The 27,772-nt window shown below is 39.8% G+C and overlaps 1 pseudogene; it reads left to right on the top strand.

Moving 5' to 3' along the window:
* Nucleotides 1-24,106: 24,106 nt before the first annotated feature.
* Nucleotides 24,107-25,730, top strand: LOC137224526 (calcium-binding mitochondrial carrier protein SCaMC-2 pseudogene; annotated as a pseudogene).
* The last annotated feature ends 2,042 nt before the right edge of the window (nucleotides 25,731-27,772 follow it).

Here is a 27,772-nt window from a genome sequence, read left to right as displayed (position 1 = left end):
CGTGTCTCTATTTCTGCTTTGCAAATAAGTTCATCTCTATCATTTTCCCAGATTCCACATATAAGCTATTTTATACAATATTTGTTTTTTTCTTTTTGACTTACTTCACTCTGTATGACAGTCTCTAGGCCCATCAACGTCTCTGCGAATGGCACAATTTCATTCCTTCCTGTGGCTGAGTAATATTCCACTGTATATATGTACCACATCTTCTCTATCCATTCTTCTGTTGATGGACATTTAGGTTGCCTTTTGAAGAGCCCTAGGTCACAATGCATGTTCGGCTTTAAATTAGTGTGAATATGTGATCATGCATTGGGTATTAAATACATATCTAAAGGATTCTACAAAATGGATTGTGTTTAGTGAAGACAGTCTATAGATTCAGTAAGCATGTATTTGGTTGATCATAGCTATTTTGAATACATGCTAATCAGCCACATCAATGTCATGATATGACTGGACTAATATACTCCCACCTACTATATACTCTTTTTTGAAATGTTTAGTTTATTCTGTATTTTCCTGGGCACAAAAAACTCTTCTGAATACTACTTGTCAACACAGTTGCTGGCAATTTTATTTAAATTCTATATGCATGGAAGATTACAAATATTTTACCTAGAAATGGGTGAACTGGAAGTGTCTTTTGTTTGTTTTGTCATCCTCAAACTAAATGTATGCATATGAAACTTGGTTATATGCAAAAGTCTTCAAATTCATTCTTATTTCTTTGGCAGGGGACTTGGCCTTCGGGGAACTTATATAATTCCAATGTGTGCTATTTATCAGAAAGCTGCTAATCTTTAATTTGTTTTTTGTTTGTTTGTTTTGTTTTGTTGTTTTTTCATAATTTGTTTTTTTAAAACTAAATAAAACCAAAACCACCTCCTTCCTTTCTCATAAGCTGTAGCTTTTGAACGTTCTTTCTTGTTTTGTCTACCTAGCAAGTGCCTACTTAACTTTGTTTACCTAGTATAGCCTGTACACAATAATAACTAATAATAATAAGTGCTTTTTATGTGAAAAGACATACATTCAAATTAATCTTAAAAATAGTCATATGAGTTATATGAAAATGTGTATTATTTTCCTGATTTTACAACTGAAGAATTTGAGGCTAAGTGTTTCTGATTTGCCCAAGATCTTATAGTTTTTTGAATAACAGGGTCAGAACTTGAATCCAGGTTTGTCTGATGTCAATGTTCATGTTTTTAAATACCCTCTTATATTGTTTCATATGCTGTCATAGGTACTTATAATCCCTATAACAAGAAATATATTTGAATAAACATCCATCTCCTTCCATTAAGGTAGTTAACTCCTTGTGAAATCAGGGACTATTTCTTATTAATTGCCATATCCCAGGATAATATTTGACACATAGCAAAGAATAAACAATCAATAAACAAACGGCCATTAAAGACGGGAAATAGAACATTCCTTTTCCTTCCATTAGATTATGAGTAAAACTTTACTTCCTTGTGACTATGATGTGCCCAGTCCTTTTAGAAAGTCTCTTGGCTCTGTTTTTAACTGTTTTACTCCCTCTTGAACCTTGATCTGATGATCCTTTATGTCTGGCCAGAAGACTGTATAATAGCATAATGGTTCTGGAGGGCTAAAGTTATGCTTTCAAGCCCTAATTCCTTAGGGCCTGATGAAAATGGGATGATTTCTAAACTGTACTGAGTAAAAACTTCCTAATATTAAAAATTAAGTTGCAGATGCTACCATTTTGCAGGTGTTAGTGTGACAATTAAATAAGATAGCCTACAAACAGTGCAAACAGTAGGCGTTTAATAAATATTAATTTTCAACTTGCTATCTATCCTGACATATCCTATTACCATGAAAACCTTAACCAGATTCATGAGAAAGTCTAACATAGCAAACCTCTGGGAATATGTATTAGTACATGGTACTACCATATACCAAGTCTAGTCTGGATCTTCACCAAATTAGATGTTAGTCTGTTAACAATAAAGGATGCTAGATCTCTGCTCCAAACTGGTTCCAAGTCTAGTGGGAAAGAGAAATCTTTTAAATAGGTAATTATAAGACTGTGTTCTATGCTACAATAATGGTGTGAATAGAGTGTTACAGTAACACAGAGAAAGGAACTATTAACTGTCCAAGGACAAAGTGACCTCAGATAGGCTAATTTAGAGGAACAATTAATAAAACACCCATAATTTTCCAAAGTACAGGTAATATCTCTTGTGAGCTCATTAGACAAAGAAAATATTAAAAGCCCCAAATTTCCCATAAGCTAGAATATAACTAACTTTCACTGTAGCACAAAGGCTCAGAAGCACAAGAGCAATTGTCTTCAGTATTAATGTAGTATTAATTTTATAATGTAATTTATAGGCAAACAGTCCTCAGGTACACAAGCCAAAACTCATGAAAAAGATTATCGAACTTGCAGGATGAAAGGCCAACATTGCTGACATAAAACACCCAATCCCTCATCAGAGAACAATGACTTTGACTAAACATTGAGAATGCATTCTATGAGTCTTACTTTCATGAAATGTCTCACATTTTGGCTTAGTGCCACCATTGATTTTCATAGGAAATCTTATGTAAAAATGTAAAAGTAAATATCATCAAAGAGGGAAAGGGAAGAGTTTTCTTATGAACAAGAGGCCAAATTTCAAACATCTTAATAGCACAAGCAGGTGGTATGAGAACGTCGCTAGAATTCATAGTGTGTTTACATAGATTTACCTCAACTCTTCCTGGGTTTACCTTTTGTGCATTTAAAGAGCATTGCATGAAATTAAATAAGTGTGTAAAGGGTATTGAAGAAAATTATATTTTTCTTCCAAATTTTAAATTATAGAAAGATAATTGGGAAATAAACAAAACAAGTCTTAGTATCCTTCATTTCCTATCTCATCTGGAAAATAAGGTGTTTTCTCAACTGGAAAATAAGGTCTTTTGTCACCATTTTCATTCTAAAATTTATTTCTATTGATAGAAAATTGAGGCTTTTAATGTCACCAGTCACATTGTCTGCTTTTAAAGAACCACAGTGGCAACTTCTACATTATAGATTAAGTGAACCATGATGTTAGAATTTCTTTTTTAATTCTTGCAGTGGTTTGAGCTTTATCCACAAATTGGGTAATACATTTCTCTTGAGTTGAGGTAGATAATTTGTTTAAAAATGCAAGGATGCATCTGTATGTTACACTTGCTAGCTAAGTTACTAAGGTGATTCATCAACTGTTATATTATTAATAGCTACTAATTATTGAATGCTTACTATGTGCTAGGTATTGTTCATCCATATATATATATAAATATACATATATATATATATATATATAAATAATTTCATTCCGTCTCACAACAACCTTATTAGGTACCTATTATAACTGTCTACATTATAAGATGATGAAACTAAGACTTAGGGAATGAATATGACTTACCCAAGGACACAGAACTAATACATGTTCAAGGCAGGATTTGTACCCAAGTCTTTCTGATTCTACACCTCAAATCCCTGCTCTTAGTCATGGCCTCCCAGTGTAGCCCTAATAGAAAACTTTCTTTCTTTATAGCTCTGTATTGTTTGGTTGTTGCCCTAATAGCTTATTACATCTATGGACAGAAAAAATAATGGATAGTTCCAACTTTAAGCCCTTTAAATTTGTGATAATACATGTCTAATAACTCTATGCAGGCAGACATTCAGTCTGGTTTTACCACCATAGAATCCACCAGTAGTAACAAGCGCCTGGCACATAGCAAACTCCATAATGGGCACATAGTATGCACATTTGCCAAACCATGGGATTTTAATGCATTAACAAAAACAAAAAAGAAAAGTATGAGAAAATTTACACATTATCTAGTCATAGTATTCATGTAAGTGGACAAACAAGCATGGGTTTCTAAGCACAAACCAAATTCAATAACCCAGCAATAAAATCCAACCAAACTTGTCTCTTGAGGATGAGTGCTTCAATGACTAGTGACCAGTACTGGCCTTCTGATCAAGCATGTTAAGTGGCCACTCCATATCTAATGATGACTTAGATGTCTATGTTTCCCTAAATGAGTAGTTTTATTTTTTAAATAAAGGCAATGGAATTTAAAACATAATAATAATAATTCTCATGTAGAATACGTGAATAAAAATGGTAGCAATACACCCAAAGTTCTTGGTTCTTAATGCTAATCTCTACCTTCCCTTAAACTCCATACTCTACCATGGTGATGTAGAACCTACTAGAAGCCTGAATTTGACTTTAAAAATCACTCTTCCTTAAATATTGAAATAGAGATAAGACCTCTTTCCACACAATGCTCATACAACTCTTGATTGGCTTTTATAAAGAATACAAAATTGTTATCAAAGAAACTGGCTTTGTTCTCAGATGTCCACAAGTTAGTTTATTCCCTCCAACAAAGTCCATACACCCAAATTGTCTGTTTTACACATTAGAACTAGAAAATGTTCCCCATGAACTTTTATCTGATAGGAATTCTGGCCCTCCAGTACTGTGAGACACCCCTTTCTCCCCAGTATGCTAAGGGAGGAGGTGGTGCTTGTTCCCAGACCTGACTGCCCAGGATTGAAGTGGCTTATTAAAAATTCCTTACTGACTTGTATTAATATAAATTAGTAGGTAGAGAACATAATCCAGCACAAAGAACAAAATTTTATTCAAATAATTCTATTAGCATAATTATCCTTTATGAGGAAATTACATGTACATTATTATAGTTAATATGCCACAAATTATGGAAGCAAAAATTTCACTTACAAGGTTCTGCAGTTCTCAAATAATTAGCCATATTGCGCCCTGGAAATTAAAATTAAATACATAAATTAAACGAGTAGTAGAGATAAAAACATTGTAAGAGGGGTCTGGATATAGTAGAGTATGTCATACCTGAGGCCCAGCCTTAAAGAGTCACTCTAGACTTGGTCAGACAAGAACCAAATCAGGTTTCCTAAAGATCTGAGCATGTGACTGAAGTGATCACTTGGAAAGTCTATCTCTGATGAAATAGTATTTATACAAATATGTCTCTTTTGCCTACTTTCTGAACATTATTCAGTCCTTAATCTCTGGAATAATCAGAGTGTGAATTCAGGAGCAAGGTGTTACATAAATTGAAAGTTATAGTTAATATCCCCTCCAATTTATACAAATGAAATTTTCTGCTCTTAGTTCTCTGAAGACACATACATGGAGACATAACAAGGACATCCCCTATTCCTCTTACTGGAAGTAGTTTTGGGTTGAATTTATAATATTTATATTGGCTACATTTAATGATAATTGCTCCCCAGTTCACAAGCTGAGGGACTACTTTTTCTACTAGCTAATGCTACTTAGTTGCATGGAAAGATCAGTCTGACACTTAGCTTAAAAGCAAAAAGCATAAAGCGAAACTTGAAATCCTTGTAACCTTTTATTCCCCTCCACGTATAGTTATTATTTCCTATAAAATGGGAAAACGAAATAACACTATAAACTAGGTTCTTCCTGTTTGCGTCCCAGGCAGAAAGTGAGACTCATCTCAAACATAAATTGTTCTCTCTCCAAAAGACAAAGTTGATGTTGGGGTGGTGGTTATCTCACTAGTAATGCTGGTACCACAGCCACATCCAATATTCCTCATTTATACCTGAACACCCAACCCATAGGTGCTCTTTTCAACCATATGCTCTTTTAATATAAAATCTGCATTCTTAGAGCATAAGAGATTTTAAGCTACTTACCATCAAATAGATAATCCTTTTACCATAGATTAATGTAAAGCCCACAGGAATAGGCACAAACTGTGAAGATCTTTGTATGCCATTTTAATTCCCACCAAAGAACATCCTTCACTGAGGAGTCAAACACAACTAAATGGTTTTACATGGTCGGTTAACATCAGTTAGCCTTTGTCTTTGGCTAGTGTTAGCACAATGAGCACTAGGTTGCAGGTATGGAAGCTATATATGGGGCCAACATTGTGAACTCACACTCACCAAGTCTGAGCTACATACCATTACTGCTTAATGTTCAACCTGCCAGCAACAGAGACCATTGATGAGTCGTTGATACACCACTATCCCTCAAAATAACCCAACTAAAGCCAATTCATAGTAAGTTGGCTTTTTTGGACACCTTCAATCCTGGAAGGGTCAGAGATTTCTTTTTACTAGAATCAATATATATTCTGCATATGGATTTGCCTAACCTGCCCACAGAACCACTGTATGAGAGCTTTCAGAGTATTTGATCCAACAACATGGGATTCCACACAATATAACATTGCATCAATAATAGAGACACACTTTACAGCAAAGGAGGTTTGGAAGTTAGTATATGACCATGGTGTCCACTCCTTCTATCATGTATTGTAACACCCAAAGCTACTGGCCTATTAAGCTAGGGAACAGAATTTAAAGGCACAGCTGGGGTATAAGCTTGAAGATGATATATTGTAAGGATGGGTACTATACTCCAGGATGTAGTATGTACTCTTAAATCAATGATCCTTTTATGGTGTGCTATCCCCAATAGATAGGGGACAGAGAACAAAGTGTGGAATCAGAAATGGTCCCACCTACCATCACTCTCAGTGACTCTTTGCACTTCCATCCTACAGTTCTAGGTTTTGTGAGTTTAGAGGTCTTGATATCCAGAAGAATGGTTTCACCATGAAAACACAATAATAGTTTCAACAAATTTCAAGCTATGACTATCACCTGAGCACTTTAGGCTCTGTGCTGAGATACCAGCATGCAAGAAAAGAAGTCACTACATGGCAAGTGTAATTTACCCTGTCCATCAGGAGAAGGAAGGGCTGTGGATACACAATGGGTGATGGGAAGAGTATATTTGATAGCTAAGTGATCAACCTAAGTGTCTTTTTTATTTCTTTGCCCCACTTAAATGATATGTGGACAAATACAATAGCCATAATCTGAGAAGAAAACTGACCAGGGGCTAAAATCTCTCAAGGACTATGTTCTGAATAATCAAACCATGAATGAGGGAAATCTAGGATGGAGAGTAGAGTAAATAAATCATGAAGTATGAATATCAAGTTTAGTCTCATACTACCTGCAGCTGCAGAGGCTTTAATTTATGCCACTAACAATCCTCTTCCCAGGAAAAGAGGCCCACCAGAATTCTGAAGGAGCTGCTCCCAGAAATAATACAAAAAAGATGGTTCCAAATAGTGCAAGGAGTAGACTATAGTATATGTTGTGGTACTGCTCAGATTCCTCAACCTCCTCTGGATTGAAGCATTCATTCCCCTGAAATGCTGGAAGTGAGTGATTGATGCAGGATTATAAAATCCCAGGCTCCTTTCCCTAATTTGGGACAATTCTAAAGGTCATTCTACTCCAGAATTACATGTGGGTTCAGGTGAGGCTTTTGTTGTGATTGCATCAAAGTCCAACTTCTTCCTCTGATCAATCCTGCCTCCTTTAGTGTCCCTCAAGAGTTGATTCAGAAAAAAAAAAAAATTCCTGTTTACAAATATCCATCTCACAGTCTGCTTTCCAGGGAATGGGAAATGACATTGTGGGAAACTAATACCAAAATCTGTATTAGTTTCCTAGGGTTGTTGTAACAATGTACTGCAAACTGAGTGACTTAAAACAACAGAAATTTAATCTCTTACAGTTCTTCTAGAGGTTATAAGTCCCAAATCAAGATGTCTGTAGGGTCGGTCACTATTGAAGATTCTAAGGGAGAATCTGTCCCATACTTCTCTCCTAACCTCTGGCTTCACGTTGGCAATTCTTGACATCCCTTGGCTTGAACATAAATTACTCTAATCTCTGGCTTCATGGGACTCTCTATTCTGTATTTTTGTGTTTTAATTTCCCCCTTCTTATAAGGATACCAGTCTTTGGATTAAGGCATACTTAATCCAGTATAATCTCATTTTAATCCCATTATATCTATGAAGACCCAATCTCCAAATAAGGTCACATCCTGAAGTTCCAAATAGGCATGAATTGGAGGTGGGAGAGAGCACACTATTCAACCTAGTATACTGCAACAGAATAAAGGAGAAAAATTATATGATAATCCCAGTCAATGAAGAAAAATTATTTAATAAATTCAACGTTCATTAATGAAAAGAAAAAAGGTTCTTAGTTAACTAGAAATAGAAGGGAACTACTTTGACCTGATAAATGACATCTGTATAAAACTTATGGCAAACATCATATTTAATAATGACATATTGCATACTTTTCCTCTAAAATAGGGAATGAGGCAAAAATATTAACTTCACTTATTATTAGCATTGTTTAATAAGAAGTAAAATTCCCTTTACTAACCTAGCAGTTCTACAGAAAATTATGAGCAATCTACGAAATACTAGTAGAATTAATGAGTGAATATAGTAAATGAAAATTAAAACAAAGGGAGATTCATCCACTAGAATGGAAAAATAAATAAGACTGACAACAGCAAATTATGATGATAAACAGTGAAAAATTATACAATCACTTTGAAATATTGTTTGGCATTTTCTTATAAAGTTAAATATGAACCTACCTTATGACACAGGAATTCCACTATTTACCAAACAGAAACTAAAAATATATCCATAAAAAGACTTATACAAGAATATTTATAGCAGCTCTATTTATAATCTACAGCAGCAGTCCCCAAGCTTTTTGGTACCAGGGACTGGTTTCGTGGAGGACAATTTTTCCACAGATCAGGTCTGGGGGGGATGGTTTTGGGATGATTCAAGCGCATTACATTTATTGTGCACTTTATTTCTATTATTATTACATTGTAATATGTAATGAAATAATTATACCGCTCACTATAATGCAGAATCAGTGGGAGCCCTGAGCTTGTTTTCCTGCAACTAGATGGTCCCATGTGAGGGTGATGGGAGACAGCGACACCCGAGGTGTGGTGTTTATGTTCAGTCTATTCCGTAATCTCGTTTTGGTTGCTGTCACTGAAGAAAACCCTGCTTCACAAAGATAGGGTGTTGGAAACGGAAGCAGGCTTTTCAGTGCTTTCGTGGCAATCTCAGGATACTCCGCCTTGACCTTAATCCAGAACGTATGGATATTTGAAGTTGTCTCAAACAAACTTTTAAGGCCACCGTCATTTGTGATCTCAAGCAGTTGATCCTCTTCTAGCACGGATAAAGTCGATTCAACTGGCTTATTCACAAATGGGTTGTGGATCCATTCCTTCCTAGTTCGAGGGTCTTTTGTGGTTGGGAAGAAATGCTCAAACTCTTTTGAAAGCTGAGATAGGTGATCAGAGAGAGAGAAAGAAGGCCCTGGCTCAGTCTCTTTCAAAATCTCTGCTAATGTTTGAAACATGTCAAAAATCCCAATGTTCACTTGTCGCCCCATAATTCCAGTTTGGCTTTGAATGCAGTCTCTTTATCTGCTGAGTTGAACACAGTTGTCATTCTCCCCTGAAGTGACAGACTGAGTTTGTTGAGCAGGTTGAATATGTCACACAAGTAGGCAAGTTTTACTACCCATTCTGTGACACTGAAATGTGCTGCCAGTGGTGACTATTCTTCTAAAAGAAATCTCTGGAGTGCTCTCGTTAACTCAACAACCCTAGCCAGAAATCTACCTTTAGAAAGCCATCTCACTTCTATGTATAAGAGGAGACGTGTGTGCTTTGTGTCCATCCCCTCACAGAGATGCGCAAACGGACGTGAATTAAGGGTATGTACTTTAATGTGGTTGATAATTTTAATCACATCCTGCAAAATGTTGTTAAAGTTCAGGTGACATTTTTTGGCTAGCCAGCATTTCTCTATGGATGATACAATGCATAGACTCACATTCAGAAGTGACCTCTTTTACCCAAGTGGTGAAACCAGAAAGCCGTCCAGTCATGGCAGCCACTCCATCCGTGCATATACTGACACAAAATGACAAATTCAGTTTTCCTGATAAGTAATCATTCAAAGACTTGAATAGTTCTGCAGCTGTGGTATTGGTTGGCAACAAAAGTGCACATAACACATCCTCATGCACATCCTCCTGAAAAATATATCACACGAAAACAAGCGTTGTTGCCTTGCTGTCAACATCAGTAGACTTGTCAACTTGGATTGTGTACCACGGTGACTCATTAATCCTCTCTAACAATTGTGCCGCAATATCCTCTGCTATTTCATCAATTCATCTAGTTATGGTGCTAGCCGAAAGAGGAACATGTGCCGCCTTTTGAAATGAAGCCTCTCCTAAAAGTTCACAGCAAATGTCCTCAGAAGCAGGCAGGATCAACTCTTCACCAGTAGTAAAGGACTTCTTAGATTTAGCAATGCGATTAGACACTAAGAATTATGCTCTCAGCGCAGACACATGTGAAGAAGTGGTGGCCTTTGATAACTGCTTCTGTTCTTCATGTTCACATCTTTTTCTTTTGAAAAACTCCAAAGGCAGGGTGCTTGGTCTCCATGTGGCGAAGCAGTTTTGAAGGTTTCATGGCTTCGTTGGATAGCCGGTTGCCACATATTATACAAAGTGGGCTTGGAGAATGTGAATCACCTGTTGCAATGAACCAGTAATTTAAGTAGCACTCTTGGTATTTTCTTTTAAATGCAGCTTTCTTTTTGTTGGCAGTCTTAGAGTCTTCTGCTGTCTCATCATTAGGTCTTTCCCCCTTTCCAAAGAAGCTCTCCAGCGACGTTTGCTTTTTACTCATTTTGTCTAGAGTTAGCTTGTGGGCTTACCAAAACTGTGACTGAGACAAGTGCGCAGTGCAGGAAAGAGGCACGGGTGGAAGTGGCAAATAAAATAATGGGTGGGCCACGCACGGACTAAAATAAGTGTCAGATTCTGACTGAAAGCTCGCCACCAGATGCAGCTGTACAATTGAAGTACATCAACTCACTTGCCACTATAAAGCCTGCCACCAAATGCAGTTTAATTGTCACTTGCCACTCACTGATAGGGTTTTGATATGAGTCTGCAAGCAGTTAATTTATTATGGTCTCTGTGCAGTCAAACCTCTCTGCTAATGATAATCTGTATTTGCAGCCGCTCCCCAGCGCTAACATCACCGCTTCAGCTTCACCTTAGATCATCAGGCATTAGATTCTCATAAGGAGCATGCAACCTAGATCCCTCACATGCGCAGTTCGCAGTAGGGTTCACACTCCTATGAGAATCTAATGCCGCCACTGATCTGACAGGAGGCGGAGCTCAGGCAGTAATGTGAGCAATGGGGAGCGGCTGTAAATACAGATGAAGTTTTGCTGACTCGCCCGCTGCTCACCCCCTGCTGTGTGGGCCGGTTCCTATCAGGCCACTGACTGGTACCAGTTGATCAGGGGGTGGGGACCCTGATCTACAGTAATCAAGACAGTGTGAAATTAGTGTAAGCATAGACAAATAATTCAATAAATAGTCAATTGATTATCTAAAAGATAAATTCATTCAATGGGGAAAGACTTCTCAACAAATAGTGTTGAAACAACTTGATAAATATATTCATAATAGCTTGTACCTGAAAACAACCCAAATTCCTACCAAAAGAAGACAAATAGTCATATACAATGGAATCCTACTTATCAATTAAAAAAAAAAAGAATGGGGCTTCCCTGGTGGCACAGTGGTTGAGAGTCCACCTGCCGATGCAGGGGACACGGGTTCGTGCCCCGGTCCGGGAAGATCCCACATGCCGCGGAGCTGCTGGGCCCATGAGCCATGGCCGCTGAGCCTACGCGGCCAGAGCCTGTGCTCTGCAATGGGAGAGGCCACAACGGTGAGAGGCCCGCATACCGCAAAAAAAAAAAAAAAAAAAAGAATGAATTATTGTTACATGTAAGAGCATGAATGATTCTTAAAAAATTATTTTGAGTAAAAGAATCCATGAACAAAAGAGAAAATATTTTATGACATTATTTATATGAAATACAAAAATAGACAAAACTAACCTATCATGTTAGAAATGAGAATAGTTGCCTACAAGGGTGTAAAGGTGAGGATTGACAGAAAAGGCACAAAAGTAAAATCCCTGGGCTCATGGAAATGATCTATGTCTCAGTTAAGATGTTGGTTACATGGATATATGTCTGTCAAAACTCTGATTGTCCATTTAAGATCTTTGCATTTTACTGTATGCAGATATTCTTTCTTAGTGAAATGAAAAAATTAAATAAATAAAGTTATTTGAACTCTGGGAAGTGAATTATAATAATAGAAAATTTTCAGATTATACCAAAGCTGTCATTAAGTGAAAGAGAGCCATCTCAAATAGAAATAATAAATAGGTGTGAGGATTTTAACAAATAATCTGAGAATAAATCATTGGAAAATGATTTGAATTTCTTGCTGACTTGACATGAAAACTTATTTCAATGAAGGTAACATAATATGACCTAACAAGGGCATCAGTGACACTGATAGCAGAGTGGTTTATGAATGTCGTGAATTCAAGAAGTATGTAAGATTAGCCTTGCACAAAAGGAACTTTAAGTTCCCTGTTCACACTTGATAAACTCAGAGGCTTTCTCAAATTTGACACCAATCCTGAAATACAGCATGACATTATCAGTAATGAATTATGAAGCAGAAAGAAACTTTTCTAAACTATCAATAATAAAGAACGATTTCATATCAGCCTTGCTAGAGTAAAAATTTTATTATCTTTCTATTCTCCACAGAAGATGATATTACAAAATATTTATCATATGAAAAAGCAATCAAAGAGTATGCTGCCAGAAATGTAGGAAAAATGATTATAAATGTCTGTCAGAAATTTCATTAATGAATATATTAAGGTATTATTCTGGATTTTGTGATCATTGTGGTATATTTTAGCATTTTATAATTTGTAACTTGTTATGATTTCTCATCCTAAATACTCCCTTCACCTTCCCACCCAAATTTATAGTCATAATTTTGTAATCTTTTTACTCAAGGAGGACAAGCAAAATGATATGAGATTCAATCTTCATGAAACCTGGATCTGGCCCTCCTTCAATTCCTTTCAAGGGTCATATCTTACAGGTGGTAACAATGTCCCATCTTTACATTCCTAGGATACTGCACGACCCTTGTGTTTTTCCCACCCTCAGCCTCATCCCTATAGGCTACTCTTCTCTACTACTTCCCTATTGCATTAATAGGTTAATTCCATTTGAAACACTTGAACTTAAAGTTCAAATAAGGACTTATGGTTTCATGATCAGCTCTTTTTCTTCCAAACACATAATCCATATTTTATCTTCTTAACAATTTGTCAATCGACTCTAATGTTGTTTATATTATTGTCTCTAAATTTCTGTAAAAAGGACTTTTTTCTGATAAAGAAATAAGATTATAACACAGAATAGATATCACCAGCTAATCCCTAATTGATTTAATACTCTTATGGCTGAATAAATGTTGTAATACAAGTAACAACAATAAGATTTTATAACACTCAACTCCAAAGACAGAAGGGGGAAATATCCAAAGATCTATTCCAATTTTTTTTCTCCTTTCTCTTCTGGACCTTACAAAATTCACAATGGCCGGCAAATAGTTAAGATTTACAAGATGATATCTTTGCCAGTGGGTGAATAGAAGATTTAATCACTGTTGCCTTGACTTAGCTGGCCAAACAGTTTAAACATGAAGAATTAGATTATTATGCAGTTATTCTAAATGATGTTTACATTAAAAGTTATGACAGAAAAATATTCAAAATAAATTTAAAAGATGGTTACAAAATGGGTTGTACCATATAATACTAGTGTTTATTTTTAAAACATTCTGTATATGTATGTAAAAGTCTAGAAGGAAATAGAAGAAAATGTTAACAGTGAAAGACATCTCTGGGTGGTATGACTGCTGAGTTTCTTTCTTTAGGTTCGACCATAGTTACCATGCTTCTATGACTATATGTTTCATTTTATAGTAAAGAAGTTTTTAAAATAAAGTTTCTATAGAAGGCTTAATGACATGGGAATTATTCACAATACAATAGAGAAGAAATAAGCTAATAATATTTTATATACACTATGATCCCAGGATACAAGTATATGTGTATGTATACATAAGTACATGTATATACAAATGCATTTTATTTAAATTTTTAAAAATATATACAAACCAGCACTCATATTTACTGGGAAAAGATCAGAAGGCAGTATAGCATATAGTTAGTAGGGGTTCTTTCAAGGATTTGAGTATATGAGCGATTTTCACTTTCTCTTTTATAGTTTTTATGTTCAATTTTTTCTGCAATTAATATATACTGTTTTTTAAATGAAGGAGCAAGAACAAGACAGAGGGCAAGAAAACGTTCAGAAAACAGTTTCTCTTTTGCTTTATAACAATAACTGTTCCTAGTAATACCGCATAAAGCCAAACATTTCCTACCTCAAATTTGGGATGAATATCCTCACCGCATTCAGAGAGTGGGAAAGAACAAACCTCAAGCGTAAAGATTTTTCAGCCCAAATATGGGTATGAGCACTGGAGAAAAATTAGGGGAGTACGAGGAAGAGAAAAATGCAGCAGAACAAAGCAAATGACCAAACAGATAAGCAAAGACATTTGTAAAGATTTGTAATTAGGTCAGCAAGCTCAGGGGTGATTATAGTTTGACTTGAGACATTGTTGAGGGTGCCTGCAGGACTGCAATACATACACAATCTGAACAAAGACATTGCAAGAAGCCATTATCAACACAGCCAATAAGATCAAGAAAAATCGAATCACATACACACATATATAAACACACACACACGCGCACACACACACACACACACACACACACACACACACACACAGGGCCAAGTCATGAATCCAGCCCCTGAAACATGGATGGGCTGGAACACAGATCTGATAAATGATTACCAACTATTTAAAGGGGCAAAAGGGTGGGAAGGTGAGGGTGGTGTCAGGTATTCCTGGTAAATTAAACTCACACAGAGAACATTTAGTAATAACAATACCCATTCTTAAATAAAGAAGTTAACTCTTTCAGTTATGTTTGACTTCTAACTTCCCCTGCATTGTGCTTCCGGTGAACAAATATCTTCGTTTAAATTTGATAAATATCAATACAATTTGGTACGGTTTGCCAAAGAAATACCCTGACAGATTTTAAGAACCTTCATTAACACACCAGTGTCCAAGTAAAAGTCAATTCTGCTTGATTAAATTTGACAGCAGCTCAACCTACCCTGTGTGTAGAGAAATTTGGGTAGAGGTGGTTTTGTGTATATATATTAAAAAAACACTATCAGTTGAAAATTACATCATCCTAAAAACAAAACCAAAAAACTGAGGTGAGTCTGATTGTCAATGCCCTCTGAATAGTACTTTTTTTTTTTTTTTTTTTGCGGTACACGGGCCTCTCACTGTTGTGGCGTCTCCCGTTGCAGAGCACAGGCTCCGGACGCGCAGGCTCAGAGGCCATGGCTCACGGGCCCAGCCGCTCCGCGGCATGTCGGATCTTCCCGGAGCGGGGCACCAACCCGTGTCCCCTGCACAGGCAGGCGGACTCTCAACCACTGCGCCACCAGGGAAGCCCTGAGTAGTATTTCTTAACGTTTACTAATCTCTTTGTAGTTTGCATGTTATTGGTACAGAAGTATTCATTTCATCTAACTGGTTTGAACTGAGAAGGTTAGGTATTATGGAATGACCAAAAGTTACAAGAAAAGTTTTCAGCTTCATTTCATCCCTAAGTTAGGATGGCTCTCTAGTACCAGACCCCAGGGACCAATCACACATCCCCTCTCAGGGGAAGCTCCCATCAGCAGTGCTGAAGTACGTGTAAGAGTTGAGGCTGGGCACCAGTCCATGGGAAAACTATAAACTGAACAAAAATCACCAGTGAACTTTCAGAGGGTAATAACTTCTGTTCACTTCTACCTTACCTATGCTTAAACCAGTGATTCACCTCTGAAAAGCCATTTTTAAAAATCACAATACCTTTTAACCATCCACAAAACAACAGCCTAATCTCTTTTAAAATCTACTGTTTATACTAAGATATATGATTATTTCAAGTAAGTATGGAAGACCTAATTCCAGGGGGAAAATGGTATGTATATGGGTTGAGTGCAAGGGCTTTTTGGTTTTTTTCAAAACAGATTACCTCATGCAGTATAATCTCTGTCTTCAAATTGAGGAGATGAAGAAATGAGATGAGATTAGAAAGAGATATGTAATCAGTATGGTAGATAATATTTACTACAAGGATATAGTCAAGAGGCAGGCAGGTGTTAAAATGAGCCATTGTCTAGAACAGTAAGTTACTTAAACACCTTTGCGATTTTTAGAAGGAGAAACACCAACTTTATTCTGTTTTCAAAGGTGAGATATCAACTACTTAGGAAACTAAAAATTCTAACTTCAGGTCCTTGGATCTTAAACTTAGAAGTCTGACATAAAAAAAGAAATAACTCTCTTACAAAACATGCATTTGTATATTTGAATATGCAAATGATTAGTAATTAATAATTTATTGGAAGTAGTCTAAAGATCATTGCTTTGTTCTATATATTGATCTAAAAATCATTGCTTTATCTTATGCATGAATTAAGTCCTGGAAAAAGGATGAAAAAAAGTCTCAATATTTAATATTGCTGCAAAATTTTACAAATTGCCATCCAAGGAGTACAAGCAAATAATGATAATATCTACCATAATATGGTGGCTAATATCTTTCTAATTTTACTAACACCATACCTAGGTATTTTTCAAGACAGGTATTATTTTCAAGACAGGTATTATTTTCTTAATTTTATAAACCATAACCAATAAACCTACAGTAAGAAATAGAGTCAGAATTGCGTCATGAGGTTTCTTTGTTCCTTTTTCTCTCTCTTTTTTTATTATTGTCAAACCCAGCAAACAGCCTCATACAGGGTGTAAATAGTCCACAAATACCATTCCAGGGTTTCTTTTAATTCCCTTTACCTGATTCAAATAAGAGAGGTCAAACATGAAAGAAGATCTCTCATAGGCTACTGTATACCTTCACACTGTTCTTTCAGGTGATCATGAACTATTTCCTTAACACTCCATTCATTTATTATTCAATTCCATCTGTCCATTCACTCATTCATTCAATCCAATAGGGAAATAGCCATAGTCAGGGCATTTATAGTTCTTGTCGTCACAGAGTTTATAACTTAACGGAGGATATCGAGGAATGAAAAGCTGGTGCAGCACAATAAGCCCTGTGATAAGAGAATTTGAGACTTGAGCAGTATGAAAGGCTTCCCAGAGAAAACAGACTTGAAGAGGAGTGCATTTAGTCTTGGCAGAAAAAAAGAAAAAGAGTCCTGCCCCTTGTGCCCCACTGTTGAGTATAACTTAGCTCAGTCAGTAGTATCCCCAAACTCTACTGCCCTCTACCCATTCATTTGGTGGTCCTAATCAATAGACCATTTGATAATCTCATTAATGTAACTGAATGGTCCTCTAGAGAGCATACAAATTTACACAGAGAAAATGTTTTAAAAGCAGAATCTCCAAAATGTAAAAGATCAGATGAAAATGTGAGTGCTCTGGGGCTTCCAGCCTATGCATATTTGCTTATTCACCTTCATTTTACCAGAAGTAGGACAGAGTTACATAATACTCTGCTTCGTAAAGTTGCTCATCCTGATATAGGTATTATACTAATACCATTCTCTAGATAAGGATGTGCACAGGGTGAAGAATAATAAAGGCATAAAGTCAGGATGGATTTTAATTCCTGGTCCTTGAGAATTCCATTAAGCTATATGGTTTCCCACAACCATGATTCTACCAGTCAATTACACTAATAGTGTAAAGGAAACAACCAAACCACACTATTAAAGTAACAAATAAGTGTTTCTGTTTAAGGGAATGAAATGAACTTTAAAAACAGAAACTATTATATATGAAAGTACGTATTTCATAGAGATTTTTGTGGTATTTTCTAAGTATGAAAGTATTAAATTTATCCTCAAATAATAACAGAGGGGGTACTTAATACATCCATATTAGAAAAAGATGGATAAATGGAAAGATAAATAATGTATTTATTTATTTAACATCTATTGGATACTATATTCCTAGTACTATTTCAGATATGAGTCAGTCCTCTAAGGTGTCTGCTCTCAAGAAAATGAGCTCTGTGGACCTGGGAGAGGAATGAGGGGGCCAGTGTGTCTGGAATATGCTGGGAAAAATAATACAGGATGAGCTTGGAAACATAGGCAGGTACCAAGCAGTGCGTGATCTTATAAAGCCAAGGTACTCATTTTAAGAGCTAAACACTAACATAATATAATTTATGATTTTAAAAAATCATTCAGCTTACTGTCAGGTTTACAGTGAGAAAGTGTAGAAATGAGACTAGTAAAGCGTCTTGCTGGTAGGAGGTATCGGTAGTTCAGGTTACGGTGGTATCTGAGCAGACAGAAGAGAGTATAGATTCCAACTAGGCTTATATGTTTGAAAATGGTACTAGCTGATGGACAACGTGTGAAAGTTAAAGGGAAGATAAATCAAGGGGTTGAGTAACTGATTAGATGATATCATTTACTGAGCTCAAAAAGACAGAGCACAGCATACTTGGGGAAAATCAAGGGTTCCATTTTGGCCATATTAACTTTGAAATGCCTGTTAGACATTTGAGATGAGGCCATTGGATATATAATCTGGAGATGCAAACTGGAGAATATATATATATATATAGTGAGAGAGAGAGAGAGAGAGAATAGACAAGATTAGAGAGACATGTAGCATGTAGTTTTGGATGCCTTCCAACATTTAAAGTTTTGGTAGAGAAGGAGTCAGCAGAAAACTGTTAAATAGCCAACAAGGTGGATTAATAGTGAGGTGGGAGAGAAGTCACAGAAACCAAGAATTCCAAGAAGGAAGGAGTTGGGCTTCCCTGGTGGCGCAGTGGTTGAGAGTCCGCCTGCTGATACAGGGGACGCGGGTTCGTGCCCTGGTCCGGGAAGATTCGACATGCCGCGGAGCAGCTGGGCCCGTGAGCCATGGCCGCTGAGCCTGTACATCCGGAGCCTGTGCTCCGCAACGGGAGAGGCCACAACAGTGAGAGGCCCGCGTACCGCAAAAAAATAAAAATAAATAAAAATAAAAATAAGGAAGGAGTCATCAGCTATGCTGAATGCTGCTGAAAAGTCAAGTATGATGGGGACTAGATAAGTGAGCGCTGACTTTGGCATTAAGGGATCATTTGGTAATTTAATAAGCAAAGTTAGTGGTGTACAGACAGTAGCAGGAGTGGAGTGGGAGGATGAGTGAATCTGAAGTGAAGACAGGGAGGTAGTGAGTGTGCACAACTCTTGAGAATTTTTGCTGCCAAAGAGAGCAGAGAAATGAAAAGGCAGCTAAAAGCAGGTGGTGGGATTAAGAGATCTTCCTGTTTTGTATGTGATGTTATATGTACATGTTAAAGTTATCAGTGCATGTTTATATGAATCGTACAGGAGAGGTGGAAAACGTGAAGATTTCATGATTCAGACGAGAGGATAAATCCACGTGGAAGTCCCTGATAGGAACAAGAGTAAAGGGTGCAGGATGCAAGGGGATAAGTTGCAGGACTACCTCCTTGATAGAATAGAAGCAGGGACTCCTTGTCCCTTGTAATAAGTGGAAAAAAGAGAGTATGGTACGCCTATAGAGTATGGACACCTCCTCTAACAGTTTTCAAATCCAACGAGTTCTCAGGTGAAGGGTGAGGTGAAGCAGAGATATCTTGAGTGAGCAGGGCTTGATGCATATATTGCAGTGGCCAAGTGCAAAATGAAAATGCAAGGACCTTTGTTGCAAAAGCAGGAAAAAAAGCACTAAAAGTACTCGATATAAACTTTTCCTTTCTTCTGCTTTCTCTCAGCTTGCCATTATGTATTTTCTTTGTCATATAATGCCACTCTAAGTAAAGAAAAATTAAAATATTAAATTACTAGCACTTAATTTAAGCATTTCTTTTTATATTGTACAATGCCAGTTTTAACTGGAAATATAAAGGCACTAACTCATTTAAAGAATTACTGAAATTATACAATTTGTATTCCAGAGTTAATCCCTGGAGGGTGCCTCAAAATGACTAGAAAAGACAATGAAAACTAGATTCAGGAAGGTTGGAAGGCAGAAAAGATGCCCTGCCGGGCATTGAGTCAGCAGGGGGGAGTGCTCCCTTGGGAACTGGTATACTCATGGGGCCAGTGCAAACACTTATTTGTGCCTAGGGGCCCCTGCTTGTGGCTCAGGACATACGTGCTGGGCAACTTTTCCTGCCTGCTGCTAGACTGATATATTGCAACCTGAAGCAGGGGAGGGGTGGTGGTGATCTGGAAAAGTCGAGCCAGGCACCTCCTCTTCCCATAGGCCTGCCGCCCCAACCATGGTGAACAGGCAGTATCCAGGGTCTTTAAATCCCTGCGCATGCACGGATGCATCCTCCATACTCAGGATGCACTGGATCAAGGGTGGGCTACCGGCTTTCTCCCATCCATACCTAGTCTCAGCCTGCCCACCCTCTGGGTGCACGTGTAACTGTCAGCCTAGGGTGAGATGGCTGCCACCGCAACCCATCCAAGGCCTTTGTGTGGGGAGAAGGGCAACAGCAAACAAAGGCCTCTCCCAACTAACACAACCTAGTCGCTGCCCCAGGGAGAGAGTAACATCCTTCCTGGATGGGGAGGCTGGGCAAGGGTATGGGGTGTCAGGGACAGTAGAGGGCATAGAACCCATTCCCAGGAGGCAGGGAGGTGGCAAGAGACAGGATTGAGCACAAACCAAGACTTCAAGGGCCTGCCAACTGCTCCACTGTCTCATAGGACTTCACTTACCAAACGTAAGATCTAAGATAACGTTATTAAGAGTTTCAAGACAACAATGAGAAGCAATCGCAGGCCATTAAGCCAGAGTTCCCTGTGTGGTTTCTGAGCATAGGGCTTTGTGTGTTTGCACTGGCTGTGTATCCATGAAGATGATCCTGTGTGGAAGGATTTGAAAGAGCTCATTGGCTAGGTGCACGTATGTTGGTTTACGCTTTGTAAAGCCAAATCCATTAGCACAGCTTAAATGGGAGACATTTCTCCGTGAATTTTGCATGTTTCTGCATATCTCGCAAGCAGAGGGACTGATTGCCTTGAATTCAAGACCATTTTTTCAAGGACGTCTGGATAGTGAACAGCCTTGAAAGACAGAGATATTGTATTTATCCAAAGCAAAGTGGAAGCATGCTTTTGCCCCTTATGAAAGACCCAGACTACCGAATCTCAGGATTCCCCTCCTGAAAGCAGCTCATGATGTGTGCAGCTGTTATCTAGCCTTCCTCGTGTCTACCTGTGGGACCTGGATCTTAGAGAACTGCCCCTACCCCTACCCCAAAATGCTGACACTCTGGCTACCAGTCAGGCCATCATTCATCTCTGACCTAGGAATTGCATATCTTTTAACAGCATCCATTAATATGTGATAGACTAACTTGTTAGCTAAGGTAAAAATTCTACTTCTTTTCTTTTTTAAAATTTATTTATTTTATTTATTTATTTTTGGCTGCATTGGGTCTTCGTTGCTGTGAGCGGGCTCTCTCTAGTTGTGGCGAGCCAGGGCTACTCTTCGTTGTGGTGTGTGAGCTTCTCACTGCGGTGGCTTCTGTTGTGGAGCACAGGCTCTAGGCACATGGGCTTCAGTAGTTGTGGCACACGGGCTTAGTTGCTCCATGGCATGTGGGATCTTCCTGGACCAGGGATCGAACCTGTGTTCCCTGCATTGGCAGGTAGATTCTTAACCACTGTGCCACCAGGGAAGTCCCAAAATTCTATTTCTTGATACTTTTCCTTCAGTTATGTCCTCTCTGATAAAGACTTTCCAAGAATAATTGAATTCGCAAAACACACTCTAAAATCCAGGTCATTGTCATTCCCCTGTTAGCAGATATAGTAAATGGAAGCATCCTGTCTGGAAAAAAATAAAGCTTCTGGCTACTAAAACCGTGATTCACAAAGTGTGTTTCATTGGATCATAATCAGTGATACATACATACACATAAAGTCGCCTATATGATATAAATTCAAAGTAATGTTTTACTACAGAAGTTCTAAGATTAATGAAGTGTGCAAATTTCTTCTTCATACATCAGTAACATTTGAGAATTATTCTCAATAGAAGTGTATGTATTCACATGTAAATTGAATAACTCACTGTTGTGATAATGTTATATACATTATAAAACATAAAAATAAAATGAAATAGAAATATTATAAAAATAAATATTAAAAAATGTTCTCAAGTTTCCTTCCTACCTCCTATTGAATTATCTTGTGCACCCTATGATATTGATGTACCCCATTTGGAGACTGGTGTTTTAATGTGTCTGATATACATTACAAATCTGCAAAAGAAGATGTATTGTGTGCAGAGTGTCTCCAACATTTGTAACCATGGAAGTTTCCCTCTCCACTCCAGGAATCTTTTAAGATGAGTGTTTCTTAAAAGGTGCCTTAAAAATACTGATCTATTCTCCAAAGGTTGCAGACTGGTGACCTAGAGCAGTCTCATTTATTTCAATTGAGTTTGTATGACTTTATTAGCAATGTAGCTAGTCTCCAGTTTACCTACTCATAGTACTTCTGTTTACCTTAGAAATCTCCTTTACTCATTCATCTATCTAACATGTAAAGTTCTTTTAGTTTTTTTGTTTGTTTTTTTTTTGCGGTACGCGGGCCTCTCACTGTTGTGGCCTGTCCCGTTGCGGAGCACAGGCTCCGGACGCGCAGCCTCAGCGGCCATGGCTCACGGGCCCAGCCGCTCCGCGGCATGTGGGATCTTCTCGGACCGGGGCACGAACCCGCGTCCCCTGCATCGGCAGGCGGACTCTCAACCACTGTGCCACCAGGGAAGCCCTCTTTTAGTTTTTTACCACCACTTGGACTGGTTTTAAACATCACATGAAGTTCAGTGGGAAGCTTCACGGTCTTTGAGGAGCATAATTTCTTCAGAGTGAACAGATAATTTTGGCCAGGGAGAGTAGGTGATAGCTTACTTGAGTTGGACCTATACCAAATTGTTGTGCAGGGTAAGAGAACAGTTAATGTCCCTCCCCACTACTGTTTTAGGATTTTTTGTGCCAAAAACAGGATATTTATGATTTTAACATTACAGCTTTAGCCTATGGCTGAGCTTGGGGAAGACAGTTGCTGGCTGATACAATAATTAAAGAATAAGAGACATTAGTTTGTCATTTCTCTTTTGTCACCAACCCCATCAGCAAGAGACAAATTTTTCACACAAATTAAAAATGTTAAGTTTACTTCAGAGTTATCTTATTGGATTTCAAATCAGCTTAGAAAAGAAAAGAAAATTTAAATATTTCTCAAATTCTTACAATGAGGGTAAATTAAACATTTCAGAGTATAATAACTGAATCATATTAATCCAGTGAAATTTGCATTGTTTCTGTGATCCAGTGAAAGAAAGGCAAGAAGAGAGAAAGAAATTACACAAACAACAGGGTTAGTGCCTTCTTTTACTTGAAACGTTTTCAAATGTTAGCAAGAAAGGGAAACATTTTGCAAGGTTTTGTGCCAACTGGAATTGTACTGACATTCATTCTATTCCCACAGGGAAAGAGTGGATGAGACAGTAATTGATTTCTTCCAAGAGGATCCATCACCCATGACTCTCACTGTTCTTATACATCATTAGTCAGACAAAAGAAAGTTTCCTAATGGGGTTTTAGATTCTCTTGAATCAAAAAAAAAAATGCATTTCCAGATCTTTTAATTATTAAATTTCAAAATTGTATGATACATCATGTTTTTGTTATTCTCAACTAACCGATAAAGAGAGTCATTTAGCATGAAATTTAATTAAAAAGTGGAACTAATATTGGACAGAATCAAAATAGAAGGTCTAATGAATAAGGTATCTAGAATGAAGTTTTTGCCATAGGTACAGCACAGTTATGGAGTGGTCAAAATAGTGTAATTTAATTACCCTACATAGGGGAATGTATTGGAGACAGATGAAAGATAAGACATTTAAATGACTGAGCACCCGGAAGCTGCCCATTCCGCCAGGTTGCCGGCACCTGGAGTCCACGCTACTGGACTAAGGACACCTGCGTGTCTTCCGCGCTCTCCCCGCTGGCCCGTCACCCCTGCCTCGCGCCCGATGGTGAGCAGTGTGTTGTGCCGCTGTGTGGCTTCCCCGCTGCCGGACGCCGCAGCCACCGCCTAGCCGTCCGCCTCATCGCCAGCGTCCGTGGACCCTTGCGGCGGCACCGTCTGCGGGGGCCCGGACCACCGGCTGCGCCTTTGGAGCCTTTTCCAGACTCTCGAAGTCAACCGCGAAGGCCGCCTGTGTGTCAACGACCTGACCATGGGACTTCGGCTCCTGGGACTGCACCGCACAGAGGGCGAGATCCGGAAAATTGTACAAGCTGGCGACAAAGACCTCAATGGGCAACTAGACTTTGAAGAGTTTGCCCGTTATTGCCAAGATCACGAGAAGAAACTGAGGCTGGTATTCAAGAGTTTGGACAAGAAGAATGATGGATGGATCGACGCGCAGGAGATCATGCAGTCCCTGCGGGACCTGGGAGTCAAGATATCTGAACAGCAGGCAGAAAAAATCCTCAAGAGCATGGACAAGAATGGTACGACGACCATCGACTGGAACGAGTGGCGAGACTATCGCCTCCTGCATCCCGTGGAAAACATCCCTGAGATCATCCTGTACTGGAAGCATTCCACGATCTTTGATATGGGTGAGAATCTGACGGTCCCCGATGAGTTCACGGCGGAGGAGAGGCAGACAGGGATGTGGTGGAGACACCCGGTGGCTGGCGGTGGGGCGGGGGCTGTATCGAGAACCTGCACGGCCCCCCTGGACAGACTCAAGGTGCTCATGCAGGTCCACACCTCCCGCAGGAACAACATGTGCATCGTGGGTGGCTTCACCCAGATGATTCGAGCAGGAGGGGCCAAATCACTCTGGCGGGGCAACGGCATCAACGTCCTCAAAACTGCCCCCGAGTCGGCCATCAAGTTCATGGCCTATGACGCAGATCTAGTGTCTCATTGGGAGTGACCAAGAGACTCTGAAGATTCGCGAGAGGCTTTTGGCAGGGTCCTTGGCAGGGGCCATCGCCCAGAGCAGCAGCTACCCGATGAGGTCTTGAAGACCCGCATGGCCCTGTGCAACACAGGCCAGTACTCGGGCATGCTGGACTGTGCCAGGAAGATCCTAGCCAGAGAGGGCATGGCTGCCTTCTACAAAGGCTATGTTCCCAACATGCTGGGGATCATCCCCTACGCTGGGATAGACCTGGCCGTCTACGACATGCTCAAGAATGCCTGGCTGCAGTGCTATGCAGTGAACAGCGCACACCCCAGAGTGTTTGTGCTCCTGGCCTGTGGCACCGTGTCCAGCGCCTGTGGCCAGCTGGCCAGCTACCCACTGGCCCTGGTCAGGACCCGGATGCAGGCCCAAGCCTCCATTGAGGGCTCTCCGGAGGTGACCATGATCAGCCTCTTCAAACAGATTCTGTGGACCGAGGGGGCCTTTGACCTGTACTGGGGGCTGGCCCCCAACTTCAGGAAGGTGATTCCAGCCGTGAGCATCAGCTACATGGTGTACGAGAACCTGAAGATCACCCGAGGCATGCAGTCGCAGTGACGGGAGGGAGGCCAGCCTGCCCACGGACTCGCTGATCCTGGGCCTGCAGCCCCGGGGTGTGTAGCCATCTCATTCTGTGAATGTGCCAACACTGAGCTGACTTAAGCCAAGCTGTGAAAACCCTATAGGATGCACCTGCAAGGGTGGGGGCAGAGCCGGCAGGCCCACGGTGTTTGTCCTGCTGGCCCTGGCTGACCCTCGTGTCTGTCCCAGGGAAGACCTATGGGTGTTCCTCAGGGTCCAGGGCTTAGCAGAACACAGGCTCGCACGTGTGGGGACAGGACGTTTCCTGTGGTGCCTGCCGAATAGCTGGGCTGGGAAGCTGGCTTAGTTCTTCCATCGCGACCTCGCAGCCAGACCATTGGCGCAGGGCACCTTCGGGCCCACCTTGCTTCCTTCCTTGCTGCTGTTTTAAATGGTAGGAGGAGGGCCCGCAGCCCACTCCTCACGCTGCTCCTCTCCGCTCAGTCCATGGGGAAGGGTAATTCTACCCGACCTCAGCCTGACTTCCCAACTGGCAGCGCAGCCACTGGTAGGGAAGAGGGAGGAGTCTGGCTTCTGAGCTGCCCTGCAGATGGGCACCTGGATCCCCGTGTGCATGACGAGGGCAAGGCTGCCTGGCATCCTAGCGTGTGGCTTCATGGGTCCTGGGACCCAGAGGGCCTCTGCTGCCTGCTGCTGGGGGCTCTTGGGGCTCTGAGCTGGCCCCGGCCTCTGTCAGGACTGGCACCAGCTCAGAACTAACTCCCTCTCCCTCCCCGCTGGCATGAGGGCAGTGGGCATTGTGTTGAAGCAAGAAGGGCAGTTTCTGCCCTGAGTCTGCACGCCCTGGTGAGAGAAGGAAAAGGCGTTCAAGGCCTTAATTATGTATTGTTGGAAAAGACAAGCTGGACAAATGTACAAGTTCTGTTCTTCCAGAGGGAAGACAAAGAGAGCCAATGGCTTGGTCAACTGCATTAAAGTCTGTTTCTGACACCCTGGGGGTTCGTGTCCAATCCCAACTGGGGCAAAGTGGGACCAGCCTCACATTCCAGTGATGCAACGTATCACGCTGCTTGGAGCCTATTTATTTCGTATTTATTTGAACAGAGTTATGTCCTAACTATTTTTATAGATTTGTTTAATTAATAGCCTGTCATTTTCAAGTTCATTTTTTACTCATATTAATGTTCCTGGTTGACTGCACCTTCCCATCACCTGTGAGGTGAGGAGGGGGCCGTGGGAGTGACCCTTCTTGATGCTGCATTGTGTCTGTCCAAAGAAATTCCTCTCGGAACTGGTGACAGAAGAAAGGCAAGAAGGCAGAAGGGCCCTGATCATGGAGAGACAGTCCTTTGGCGGGTCAGGGCAGGACCAGCACCTAGGAAGCCTTAGGATCTGAGTGTTTGATCGGGGGGCAGGAAGAGTGGGGGAAATCTCAACCCTGTTGAAGATGGAAGTCCAAATCATTTCCTGGACTGGGAGGGATTTCTTTATTCACCCTTTTTGAAGGGCGAGGAAGTGAGGTGCCTATCACTGTGAGTTTGGGGTGGGGGCCAGAGGAGAGGGAGGCCGGCTCCCCACCCGCACCTGTGAAGTGGGCTCCCTCTGTCCTGGGCCCCCCTCTACCCCCACTCAATAACGCTGGTCAACGTGTCACACAACAGTCACACTTCCATTCACTGGAATGGCCTGATGAGAACAATTTAAATAGGATGCAAAGATCAATGCAAGATTTATTGTTATATGTAAATAGAGTTATAACTGGAATTGGTGACAAAGCAAATTAAGAAAGAATTGGAAGTTGTCATTTAAAACACCCTTGTAATAAAGTTGTTTCAGAGATGAAAAAAAATAAATGATTGAGCAGTAAACAGGATAAGGTAGACATAGAAATTGTCCATCATAAGTGTTTTTAGTTCATATCCAGATTTCTCTCTTAAACCTTCAAGACTTTAAGAGGGCCTGTTCGGTCTTCTCTAACTTACTGTAGCACTTGAACTGGAAAACTATAGTAAACCACTGAAAGGAATTAGAGCCAGAGATGATGATAAGCATGCAGTCTCACATTCAACAACAAAAAAATCAATAACTTGCATTAGGTTTTAAATGGTTCCTGTTTATACCCAGTAGAACCTCAGAAAGGAGAGTGCAAAATCTTATCATCTTACCAGCGTGCAT

Source organism: Pseudorca crassidens, chromosome 5, assembly GCF_039906515.1.
Source record: "Pseudorca crassidens isolate mPseCra1 chromosome 5, mPseCra1.hap1, whole genome shotgun sequence".
Taxonomy (NCBI): Eukaryota; Metazoa; Chordata; class Mammalia; order Artiodactyla; family Delphinidae; genus Pseudorca; species Pseudorca crassidens.
The sequence above is the reverse complement of the archived record's forward strand: the minus strand, read 5'-3'. Positions and strand labels throughout refer to the sequence as shown.